Genomic DNA, 11,405 nt, shown 5'->3' on the forward strand with positions numbered 1-11,405 from the left:
GCTGGGCCTCAAAAGGGCTGGGTTCACCTCCCAGCTCTGCCACAGACTTGCTGTGGGCAAGTCACTTTCTCTGTGCCTCAGTTTCCCCGTCTGTAAAACATCCCTACCCCGCAGGGGGAGGGGGTTGTGTACAGCTGTGCCACCTGAGGTAAGCACCTCCCAGAGTCTGCACCCCTCACCCCAACCTCTTGCCCCAGCCCTCAGCCTGCTCCCAGAGCATGCACTTCAACCCCCTGCCCCAGGTCAGAACCCCCTCCCACATCCTAACTCACTCTGCCAGCCCTGAGCCCCCTCCTGCACCCCAAACGCCTCATCTCCAGCCCCACACCACCTCCTGCACCCCCAGCCGGAGCCCTCACCTCCTCCCGCACCCCAACCCCCTGCCCCAGCCCGGTGAAAGTGAGTGAGGGTGGGGGAGAGTGAGCAACGGAGGGAGGGGGGATGAAGTGAGCGGGAGACGGGGCCTCAGAGAAGGAGCGGGCAGGGGTGGGGCCTCAGGGAAGCGGCAGGGCAGGGGGCAGGGCAAAGGTGTTCGGTTTTGTGCGACTAGAAAGTTGGCAACCCTAGCCCCAGCCCCTACAGCTAACGAGCCCCCGCCCGCACGGGGGTGAGCTGGGTCTGCAGTGACCTGCCCGCTCAGCATTTCCATTCTGCACTAGCTCGCTTCTCACACAGCGTTTAAGGGACGGCCGGGGAGGCTGGATTGACAGTCCCGGAGACTGACGGCTTCTGTCCCCAGAACAGCTCCAGCCTGGGCAGCATCAAGGTCCCCCCTCTTTTCCCAACCCGCCCCTTGGTCTTGCTCTTGCCCCTCTTGTGCCTCTTCAGTGCTGGGTACAGGAGCCCGTTGGTGACAGGGCAGCTCTCTCCCACCCTCGCCGTCTGGCCTCAGTGCCCCCTATATGGGGGTGGCGGGGGAGGGGACACACTGCAGTCTTCTTCCCTGCCCTGGTTGGGGCTGTTGGGGGTGGGGAAAGGGAGACAGAGAACGGGGGCACTCAGGATTTGGTTTATGACCTACCAGCACTTGGAACCACGTTGTCCCCTCCTCCCGCCCCCTTGCTAGGAGCTGCTGGCTGTGGCTGCCCCCCACACCCACAGCTGCCTGCTCTCCCTCCCCCTCTCTGCGTACCCCGAAGGCTGAGAGCGGGGCTGGCGGCTGCTCCCCAGAGCCCGCTGCAACCCCTTCTGGCTCTGAGTGTCCGTCACTATGTCCGCTGCCAGCTATGCCCGAGTCAGTCTCTGAGTCCCATTAATATAATTACAGCCATCCCCTCTCAATAGCAGAGTCCCAGCTGAGCCCATTGCCATGGCAATGAGCTCTGGGCTGCTACCCCCATCCCTCCCTGCAGCTGCTTTTCATCCAGGACACTCATCGGTGATGTGTTTCACGTTTTTCCTTTGATGACTGTAGGGAGATGCCAGCTGGGCTCAGCTAACAGGCTGGGCAGCTCTGTGGCTGGGAGGACAAAGGGTTGACTCAGTGATTGTGCTGCGCTGCAGGCATGACGTACACGGCCCCTATAATACGGGCAACTTGTTGATTTGAAGGCTAAAAGGTTCCATGATCATCTTGGTCGACCACCTGCACAGCACCACGCAGGCCTTCTCACGCCAGCGTCCAGCCCAATAGCTTCCGGCCAAGCTGGAGCAGGTCTTTGAGAAAGAGACTTCACTGACAACCTGTTAATTTTTCAGCGCCAAATTGATCCGCCTCGATGGAGAGCAGTTAAACCACCTCCGATTGGTGGACGACAGCGTGCTGATTGCCGAAAACACTCTCAAACTACAGCAAATGCTGCGAGGGCTCGACACAAAAAAGCAGCCACGTCGGACTGAAAAGGAGCCGCTCTACCAGGAAGCGTATGCGGGCTGCTGTCTTGCCAAAAGCCCACATAATAGTCAAGGGAGAACACATGGAAGAAGTTGAGCTATACTTTTATTTGGGCCAAGAAATTAACGTGTGCCACCATCAGGAAGGCGAACTCTCGCGAAGAAGGAAAGGTGGTTGGCACGCATTGAGTTCTATCAAGGATGTTCTCGAAGGAAAAATCAATGAGGCGATACACGCCAACCTCTTCAACTCAACAGTACCGCCAGCAATGTGGTGCCGCAGTGAAACACGGGCACTGACGAAGATAGAAGAGCAACAGCTGTCTGTCACGGAGAGGGCGATGGAAAGAAGAATTTGAGGGATTTCAATCCGTGACCGACTCCCCAGTGAAGTGATCAGACAGCAGAGTGGAGTGCAGGACGTCGTTGTTGAAAGCAGGTAGGTACAATAAAATGTGATGGGCCAGGCATATAACGAGGCTCACTGACCACTGATGGATTGCAGCTGTCACCGAGTGGTACCCACGGGAAGTGAAACGACCACTCGGCCGACCTCCAAAGAGATGGGAAGATTTTATAGTGAAAAGGCACATGGAGAAGGAAGGCCAGGATAAGAGAAGAATGGAAGACGTGTCGTGATCGGCACAATTTATATAGAGGCTGAAGGACTGATCAATCAAGGTGATCAAGGTGAAATTGATTCCCGGCTGACTGATAGTGATCCAGGTTTACAAGCTTCCAGATGGCAATCACGACCCGGTTCTCTATAGCCAGGGCACCCTGTATCCTGGCATCTGGGCACTGGGGGTGGGGGCTGGGTGAGCTCAGCACATAACTCCAGGAGTGTGGCCTTTTGCATCCAAAAGTTCTGGAGCTGCTGCTGGCCATCCTAGGTGCTCATCATGATCTGTGGACTCACCCACTCAGTGCTTGTTGGATGGACAGCAAACCCCACCCCATCATATGCAGCTGTCCCATGAATAGCTCTACAGATGCATCCACTGCATTCAATCACCACATTTTTTCCACAAATTCTTTGGGGGTTTTTGAGTGAAAAGTCCATTTTGGGGGTTTAGAAACTGTTCACTGAATCTGAATTCGAAGAACGGTTTCCGCTGCGGAAAAGAAATCTTGAAAAAGTCAAAAACATTTCACTTTGACTTTTCAATTCCAAACAGGGTTTCCATTTCAGATTTGGCCAATTAAAAAAAAAACCAACAAGAGGGTGAAAAACACCCAAAACACCATAATCAAAATGAAAAACTTGGGGGAAAAAATTCATTTCCAGTTGACCAAAACGTTTCGTTCAACTTGAAATAAATAAAAATCAAAACATAATTGTGTTGAGTCCATTCAAAACGTTTTAGTCGATTTGAAACAAAAAGTGTTCCAGTTTAGATTTGATGCAATATTAGAAAACATTGTCTTCAGTTCAAATGGAACTGGATTTTTTTAAAATCTATTATTTGCTCGGCTCTATTTTTTGCCCATCCTCAGTAGCCTGTGCCTGAAGACTGTGGCCCTGAATGTACCATAAATAAATAAATAAATTGCACTGTCCTTAAATGGACAAGAAAGCCAAGCTATTCTGTGATGCATTCTCATTTTCAGCAGAGCGGCCGGCAGAACTTTTGAGAGTAAAACCTTCCAGTTCAGACAAACCCAACAGGCTACAAAAGTTTGTTCATTACCCTGGGCTGATCCTGGAGAATGCAGCACATCCCAAAGGAATCTGTTCCCATGCTTACCTCCCATGTAAGAAACGTGCATCTTATTTCCAGCCTGTCTCCCTTCACATCCCAGCTGTCAGATCTCATCCTGCCTTTGTCTGCTAGGGGGAAGAAAATTTCGTAAGGATTGCAATTTCCGCCATGATCTTCTTAGCTGAAGCAAATATATTCATGCCAGTCACAACTGCCAGCTGCTTCCCACTGAATCTCAAAAGCCCCAGGCAGATGCTGGGAACATCCAGCTTCCCCCTTGACAGTTACGACTCACTGATGTGTTAATATGAAAAACCTGCAGCAGATGGAAAATGTATGACAATGCGTTGGGTTTAATATCAGAACGAACACCAACAAACCTGTGGTTTAGTGACAGTTTAAAGTGATGTCAGAAACCCCCACCCCACCCATCCAAAACCTTAAAAGCAAACAACAAGCAAAGGGAAAAGGGACAGGTTTAAAAAGGTACATAATACTAATTAATAATAGTTATAATAATTAATTATTAATAAAAAGAAAAGGAGGACTTGTGGCACCTTAGAGACTAACAAATTTATTTGAGCCTGAGCTTTCGTGAGCTCACTTCATCGGATGCACTGAATGCTTATGCCCAAATAAATTTGTTAGTCTCTAAGGTGCCACAAGTCCTCCTTTTCTTTTTGCGAATACAGACTAACACGGCTGCTACTCTGAAACCTCTAATTATTAATAATAATTCCTAGCTCTTATATACCCCTCGCCATTAGTCAGTTTCAAAGTGCTTTCCAAAGGAGGCAAGAATTATTATCCCTGTCTTGTAGATGGTGAAACAGGCTCAGAGCGGGAAGCAGAGCTGCCCTCGGTCACCCAGTTACAGAGGTGGGACTAGACCCCACATTTCCACACCCCCAGTCCAGCATGTACTCCACGAGGCCACATAGGGTAAGCGACTAATTCACATAGGTGCTTGTGTAAAACCTTTTAGGCGCCTATCTGCATCTTTAGGCACCTAAATACCTTTGTAAATATGGCCCTAAGTCCCCTGCATTGCTTGTGCCACCTGCCCCTACCGCCCTGAGACGCTGCGCCGTGGCAGAGAGACAGCTGTGAGCCTGCGGCAGCCACTGACCTAGCCGCAGCTGTTGTAGCTCAGGCCGTGGGTGTGCGTGGTTCTAAATCTACAGGTCCTGGGCTCTGTCCTGACACTCGCGTCTTTCATATTGCTCACAACACTGTCCTTAACACATGCTAGTGCTCTATGCAGCTTGCCCTTCCAAGCAATACACCCTGTGCGTTGTCAGACTCGCCCCCTCACGCAGAACCAGGGGGAGGGCTAGCGCCTCTGCAATGGAAATATTGGGGGGGCCGATCTGTCGTCCTGTCCATGCATACTGGTCCACTGCACGTCCTGGGACCCAATATGCCCTGTAAACTGCACACATGCCTCCGAGGGCGGGGGCGGAGGAGACAGCAGGATCTGGAGGCTGGAGTGGCTGCTGCAGTGACAAGGACCAGGTAGGAACCGGAGCGATCAGGCTGGGGCTGGGAGCAGCTACCCGGTGGTTGGCAAGACAGAGAATGGCTGAGACAGACTTCCCAGCCTGGAGATAGCTCCGGCCCTGCCTGCTGAGTCTCAGCGGCTCTCACGCAGAGTGCCTGCCCTGCTCCTCCTCCTCTCCTGCCATCGAGGGTGGCCAGGTGCCTGGTTTTCAACTGGACTTTCTGGTCGAAAAGGGGACCTGACAGTGTCCAGTCGGATCTATTGACCGGACACCCAATGTCTGATTACTGCAGGCAGGGGAGGCAGGGAGGCTCTGGGCCACCTCCTACAGGCAAGTCCCTCCCAGCCTGGGCAGGGGCGGGGGTGGGTGGGAGCGGAAAAGCAGCGAGTGACAGGGGGGCGGAGGGAAGAGGAGTGGACGGGAGGCGGGGGCCTTGGGGGGAAGAGGAGGGGCAGGGGAGGTTCCAGAACTCCTGCTGGAGTGTCCGTTTTTTAAATATTACCAAATTGGCAACCCTACCACCACCCCTCCATTCAAAGCAAACTTCTGCAGCCTCCAATGGTGGCCTCCTCAGTATACCAGCCATGCCAGCCATGCACCTGCAAAGTCATTCTCCCTTAATGTGGCAGAGGGTTAATAGAAGATGCCATAGAATTAATAAAAAGAAAAGGAGTACTTGTGGCACCTTAGAGACTAACAAATAAATAAATTTGTTAGTCTCTAAGGTGCCACAAGTACTCCTTTTCTTTTTGCAAATACAGACTAACACGGCTGCTACTCTGAAACCTGCCATAGAATTAATAGTTTGATGGACAGGGTCCTGATTCACAATAGCCCTGCCCCACATGCCCACCCATGCCAAAGTCCCCCATTTTTCCCCCATGTGACCCTCCATTGCCCCATTCCCTCATACCAAGGCCCCCTATTCTGCCCCCCATGCCAGGGGCTCTCTGTTTCCTCCATTTCCCCCGTCTCAGCACCAGAGAAGCTCCCCAGTGGGATTGTGACATCAAAGGCAAATCAGCCAATCAGCTGTTTTAGTAGAAATCAGACCTTTCTGGTTCCCAGTTGTCACCAAAATCCAGAGGGTTCTTCTCATGAATGCCTAGAACATTCCCCGAAATGTTGGAGCTGTTTGGACACTGCCAGCAAAAGTTATCAGATTACAGACAAACTGAAAAATCGCATCCCGCCGAGAGTTAGGCCTCTACTGCAGAAACAAGGCAACCTTGCAACATTGAGATTTAAGGGAAGCTTGCCACAGAACATGCCACATTGTGCTAAGAGGCACCATTATCTCGGGATGATGATAAATTGCACAGCTATTAACCAATGAATGAGTGGCAGAAGCAGTCATATCCTCTGATGAGGAGAAAATCAAGAACTCTTTTGTTGCTCTTCTGAAGAGCTAATTTGCTTTGAACTGGATGCTCCTCCTGGCCTAGTTCAATTATGAAATCAGCCTCCCCCAACTGAAGAATGATGCGACTCTAACTGTCAGGCAGGCTCAGCTCGTTCTGAGACATTACCCGCCCCCCCCCCCCGCCCCCGCTTTTCCTGTCTGATGTAAGCCAGGCCCATGATGCCATGGTTTAGCATGCAGCACGCATTCCTTTTGAGACCTCTTCCTAATTAACTGACAATGGATCAGCCGCTTCTTCTAGATCGGTTGCATCCATCTGATAATAATAACGCTCTGTTTATCTCTAGGCGAGGAGCATGTCTACACTGCAAATTAAACCCATGGAGACGAGGCTCAGCGCCGGGGTCAACGGACTTCAGCTCGTGCTGCAGGGCTAAAAATTGCAGTGTAGACATTCAGGCTCGGGTTGGCGCCCAGGCTCTGAGACCCTCCCCCCTTGCTGGGTTTCCGAGCCCAGGCTCCAGCCCAAGCCCAGACGTCTACACTGCTATTTTGAGCCACGCAGCCAGAGCCCCACAAGCCCGAGTCAGTTTACCGGGCCAACCACAGCGATGCCGCAGGGTTTGTATGCCCGTGTAGACATACACATAAAGGCTTAGGTGTAAAAGCTAGACAAGACCATTTTGGGCACCTAGACTGACCTCCGTCACAGCGCAGGCCAGAGAATTTCACCCACAATTCACCTTGTGGTTGAACTGGAGCTTAAGTTCTTTTAGAAAGAGACATCCAAGCTGGATCTAAAGATGCCAGATGGAGAATGCTGTGTCTGCAGGGTCTCATAGACTCATAGATATTAAGGTCAGAAGGGACCATTATGATCATCTAGTCTTGACCTCCTGCATAATGCAGGCCACAGAATCTCATCCGCCCGCCCCCACTCCTGAAATAAACCTCTCACCTATGTCTGAGCTATTGAAGTCCTCAAATCATGGTTTAAAGACTTCAAGTGCAGAGAATCCTCCAGCAAGTGACCTGTGCCCCATGCTACAGAGGAAGGCGAAAAAACCCCAGGGCCTCTTCCAATCTGCCCTGGAGGAAAATTCCTTCCCGACCCCAAATATGGCGATCAGCTGAACCCGGAGCATGTGGGCAAGATTCACCAGCCAGATACCCAGGAAAGAATTCTCTGTAGTAACTCAGATCCCACCCCATCTAACATCCCATCACAGGCCACTGGGCCTATTTACCATGAATAGTTAAAGATCAATTAATTGCCAAAATCATGGTATCCCATCATACCATCTCCTCCATAAATTTATCGAGTTTAATCTTGAAGCCAGTTAGGTGTTTTGCCCCCACTGCTTCCCTTGGAAGGCTATTCCAAAACTTCGCTCCTCTGATGGTTAGAAACCTTCGTCTAATTTCAAGTCTAAACTTCCCGATGGCCAGTTTATATCCATTTGTTCTTGTGTCCACATTGGTACTGAGCTTAAATAATTCCTCTCCTTCTCCGGTATATATCCCTCTGATATATTTATAGAGAGCCATCATATCTCCCCTCAACCTTCTTTTGGTTAGGTTAAACAAGCCAAGCTCCTTGAGTCTCTTTTCATAAGACAAGTTTTCCATTCCTCGGATCATCCTAGTAACCCTTCTCTGTACCTGTTCCAGTTTGAATTCATCCTTCTTAAACATGGGAGACCAGAACTGCACACAGTATTCCAGGTGAGGTCTCACCAGTGCCTTGTATAACGGTACTAAAACCTCCTTATCTCTACTGGAAATACCTTGCCTGATGCATCCCAAGACCGCATTAGCTTTTTTCACGGCCATATCACATTGGCGGCTCATAGTCATCCTGTGGTCAATCAATACTACAAGGTCCTTCTCCTCCTCCGTTACTTCTAATTGATGTGTCCCTAGTTTATAACTAAAATTCTTGTTATTAATCCCTAAATGCATGACCTTACACTTTTCACTATTAAATTTCATCCTATTACTATTAAGGTCATCCAGATCCTCCTGTGATTTCCTGGTTCTTCTCTAAATTGGCAATACCTCCCAGCTTTGTATCATCCGCAAACTTTATTAGCACACTCCCACTTTTTGTACCGAGGTCAGTAATAAAAAGATTAAATAAGATTGGTCCCAAAACCGATCCCTGAGGAACTCCACTGGTAACCTCCCTCCAGTCTGACAGTTCACCTTTCAGTATGACCCACTGTAGTCTCCCTTTTAACCAATTCCTTATCCACCTTTCAATTTTCATATTGATCCCCATCTTTTCCAATTTAACTAATAATTCCCCATGTGGCACCGTATCAAACACCTTACTGAAATCTAGGTAAATTAGATCCACGGCTTTTCCTTTGTCTAAAAAATCTGTTACTTTCTCAAAGAAGGAGATCAAGTTGGTTTGGCACCTTTTATAAAACCATGTTGTATTTTGTCCCATTTACCATTGATCTCAATGTCCTTAACTACTTTCTCCTTCAAAAATTTTTCCAAGACCTTGCATACTACAGATGTCAGACTAACAGGCCTATAATTAACCGGATCACCTTTTTTCCCTTTTTTAAAAATAGGAACTACGTTAGCAATTCTCCAGCTATACGGTACAACCCCTGAGTTTACAGATTCAATAAAAATTCTTGCTAATGGGCTTGCAGTTTCATGTGCCAATTCCTTTAATATTCTTGGATGAAGATTATCTGGGCCCCCCGATTTAGTCCCATTAAGCTGTTCGAGTTTCGCTTCTACCTCAGATATGGTAATGTCTACCTCCATATCCTCATTCCCATTTGTCATGCTACCATTATCCCTAAGATCCTCATTAGCCGTATTAAAGACTGAGGCAAAGTATTTGTTTAGATATTGGGCCATGCCTAGATTATCCTTGAACTCCACTCCATCCTCAGTGTTTAGCGGTCCCACTTCTTCTTTCTTTGTTTTCTTCTTATTTATACGACTATAGAACCTTTTACTATTGGTTTTAATTCCCTTTGCAAGGTCCAACTCTACATGGCTTTTAGCCTGTCTCACTTTATCCCTACATGTTCTGACCTCAGTAAGGTAGCTTTCCTTGCTGATCCCTCCCATCTTCCACTCCCTGTAGGCTTTCTGCTTTTTCTTAATCACCTCTCTGAGATGCTTGCTCATCCAGCTTGGTCTACAACTCCTGCTTATGACTCTTTTCCCCTTTCTTGGGATGCAGGCTTCCGATAGCTTCTGCAGCTTTGACTTGAAGTAATTCCAGGCCTCCTCGGCCTTTAGATCCATAAATTCTTCAGTCCAATCCACTTCCCTAACTAATTTCCTTAATTTTGGAAAGTCAGCCCTTTTGAAATCAAAAACCCTAGTCGCAGATTTATTTTTGTTTATCCTTCCGTTCAGTTTGAACTGAATTAGCTCATGATCTTGTCTGCACAGGCCAGATCTTATCTAAAAACCATGGACTGAACAGAGATACCGGTTTTATAGCTTATTACAATAATTTATAACCCACTACAACCAATCCCTCGCCTCCCCCGCCCCCCCGCCCCCCACCGTCTTTCCTCCCTATGACTGGAGGGGTGTTAACAGACTACTTCACTTTGAATGGTCCCTGGAAATATGTGTTAATTACTTGTGAAACAACCTATTCCAGCCTGTATTTAGCTGTGACACTCTGTGTCCATGTCTACACTACAGACCTTACAGTGGTACAGCCATAGATGGCACATGTAAGAGGCTTGGGGAGGCTAAGCCTCCCCAGAAAAGGTTGTCCATGAAAGAGGCTAAATGCTACAGATGTCGCGTGGGTCTCCTCCCTTTGGAAAAAGAAAAGGAGGACTTGTGGCACCTTAGAGACTAACCAATTTATTTGAGCATGAGCTTTCGTGAGCTACAGCTCACTTCATCGGGTGCATACTGTGGAAACTGCAGAAGACATTATATACACATATAAATATAAATTGGTTAGTCTCTAAGGTGCCACAAGTCCTCCTTTTCTTTTTGCGAATACAGACTAACACGGCTGTTACTCTGAAACCTCCCTTTGGAAGCGCATCGGCCCGCGCCTTTGAAGCACCAGAAGCAAAGCTCCCTAGAAGTTGTGGGGGGGGACACTGGTACCTGGACCATGGCCCCACCCATACTTTGCCCCGAGTCCCTGCTCGAACTCAGCCTCTTCCCCTGAGGCTCCGTCCTCACTCCACCTCTTCTTCCTGGGTGCCCCCCACCGCCACTCGCTCACCTCCGCAGCGAAGGGGAGCGAGCGAGTGAGCAAGAGGCCAGCTGGCCAGTGGGCGAGCCTCGGGGGGAGACACAGAGAGGGGCCGGTGGGTAGGCTCAGGGGAGGGGGTGGAGAAGGGCAGACGGGAGGGGCTCAAGGACAGAGGGGAGGCCAGAAGAGGTGGAGCAAGGGTGGGTCGTTGGGGGAAGAGGCGGAGCTTGGGCGGGCCTTGGGGGAGGCAAAGTCCAGGTGCCAGTGGCCCCCCCCCCCACTTCTAGGGAACTTCTGGCAGTCGCGTGTAAGCCTCCCCAAATGGAAGACTCACGCACCGCCTGTGGGCACAGACGGGGCTGTGCCACTGTAAGATCTCTCGTGTAGCCGCTCTATACCAACAGGAGAGACCTCTCCCATCGACATAATGAAACCACCTCCAACGAGCGGCAGTAGCTATGTTGGCAGGAGAAGCTCTGCTGGGCGGGGGGGGGGTCCACACCTCTGAGGGACATACGTTTTACCGACAGACGTGGTCGTGTAGACATGGCCTAAGTTCCCCAGACCCGAAGAAGAACTCTGCGTAGCTCGAATCCGTGTCTCTGTCACCCACAGCAGTTGGTCCAATAAAACCTATTCCTTCACCCGCCTCGTCTAATATCCCGGGACCTCCCCAGCTACAACACCACAGGCTGCGGCTTCTGTATGCGGGTTGTTGTAGGCAGGGCTCAGTTAGACGCCGCTTCATTCCGAGGTTCGTCATTTCCACGTTTCCTGAAGAGTTTCCACGTAACACAGGC

This window comes from Chelonia mydas, chromosome 20 (genome assembly GCF_015237465.2).
Source record: "Chelonia mydas isolate rCheMyd1 chromosome 20, rCheMyd1.pri.v2, whole genome shotgun sequence".
NCBI lineage: Eukaryota > Metazoa > Chordata > Testudines > Cheloniidae > Chelonia > Chelonia mydas.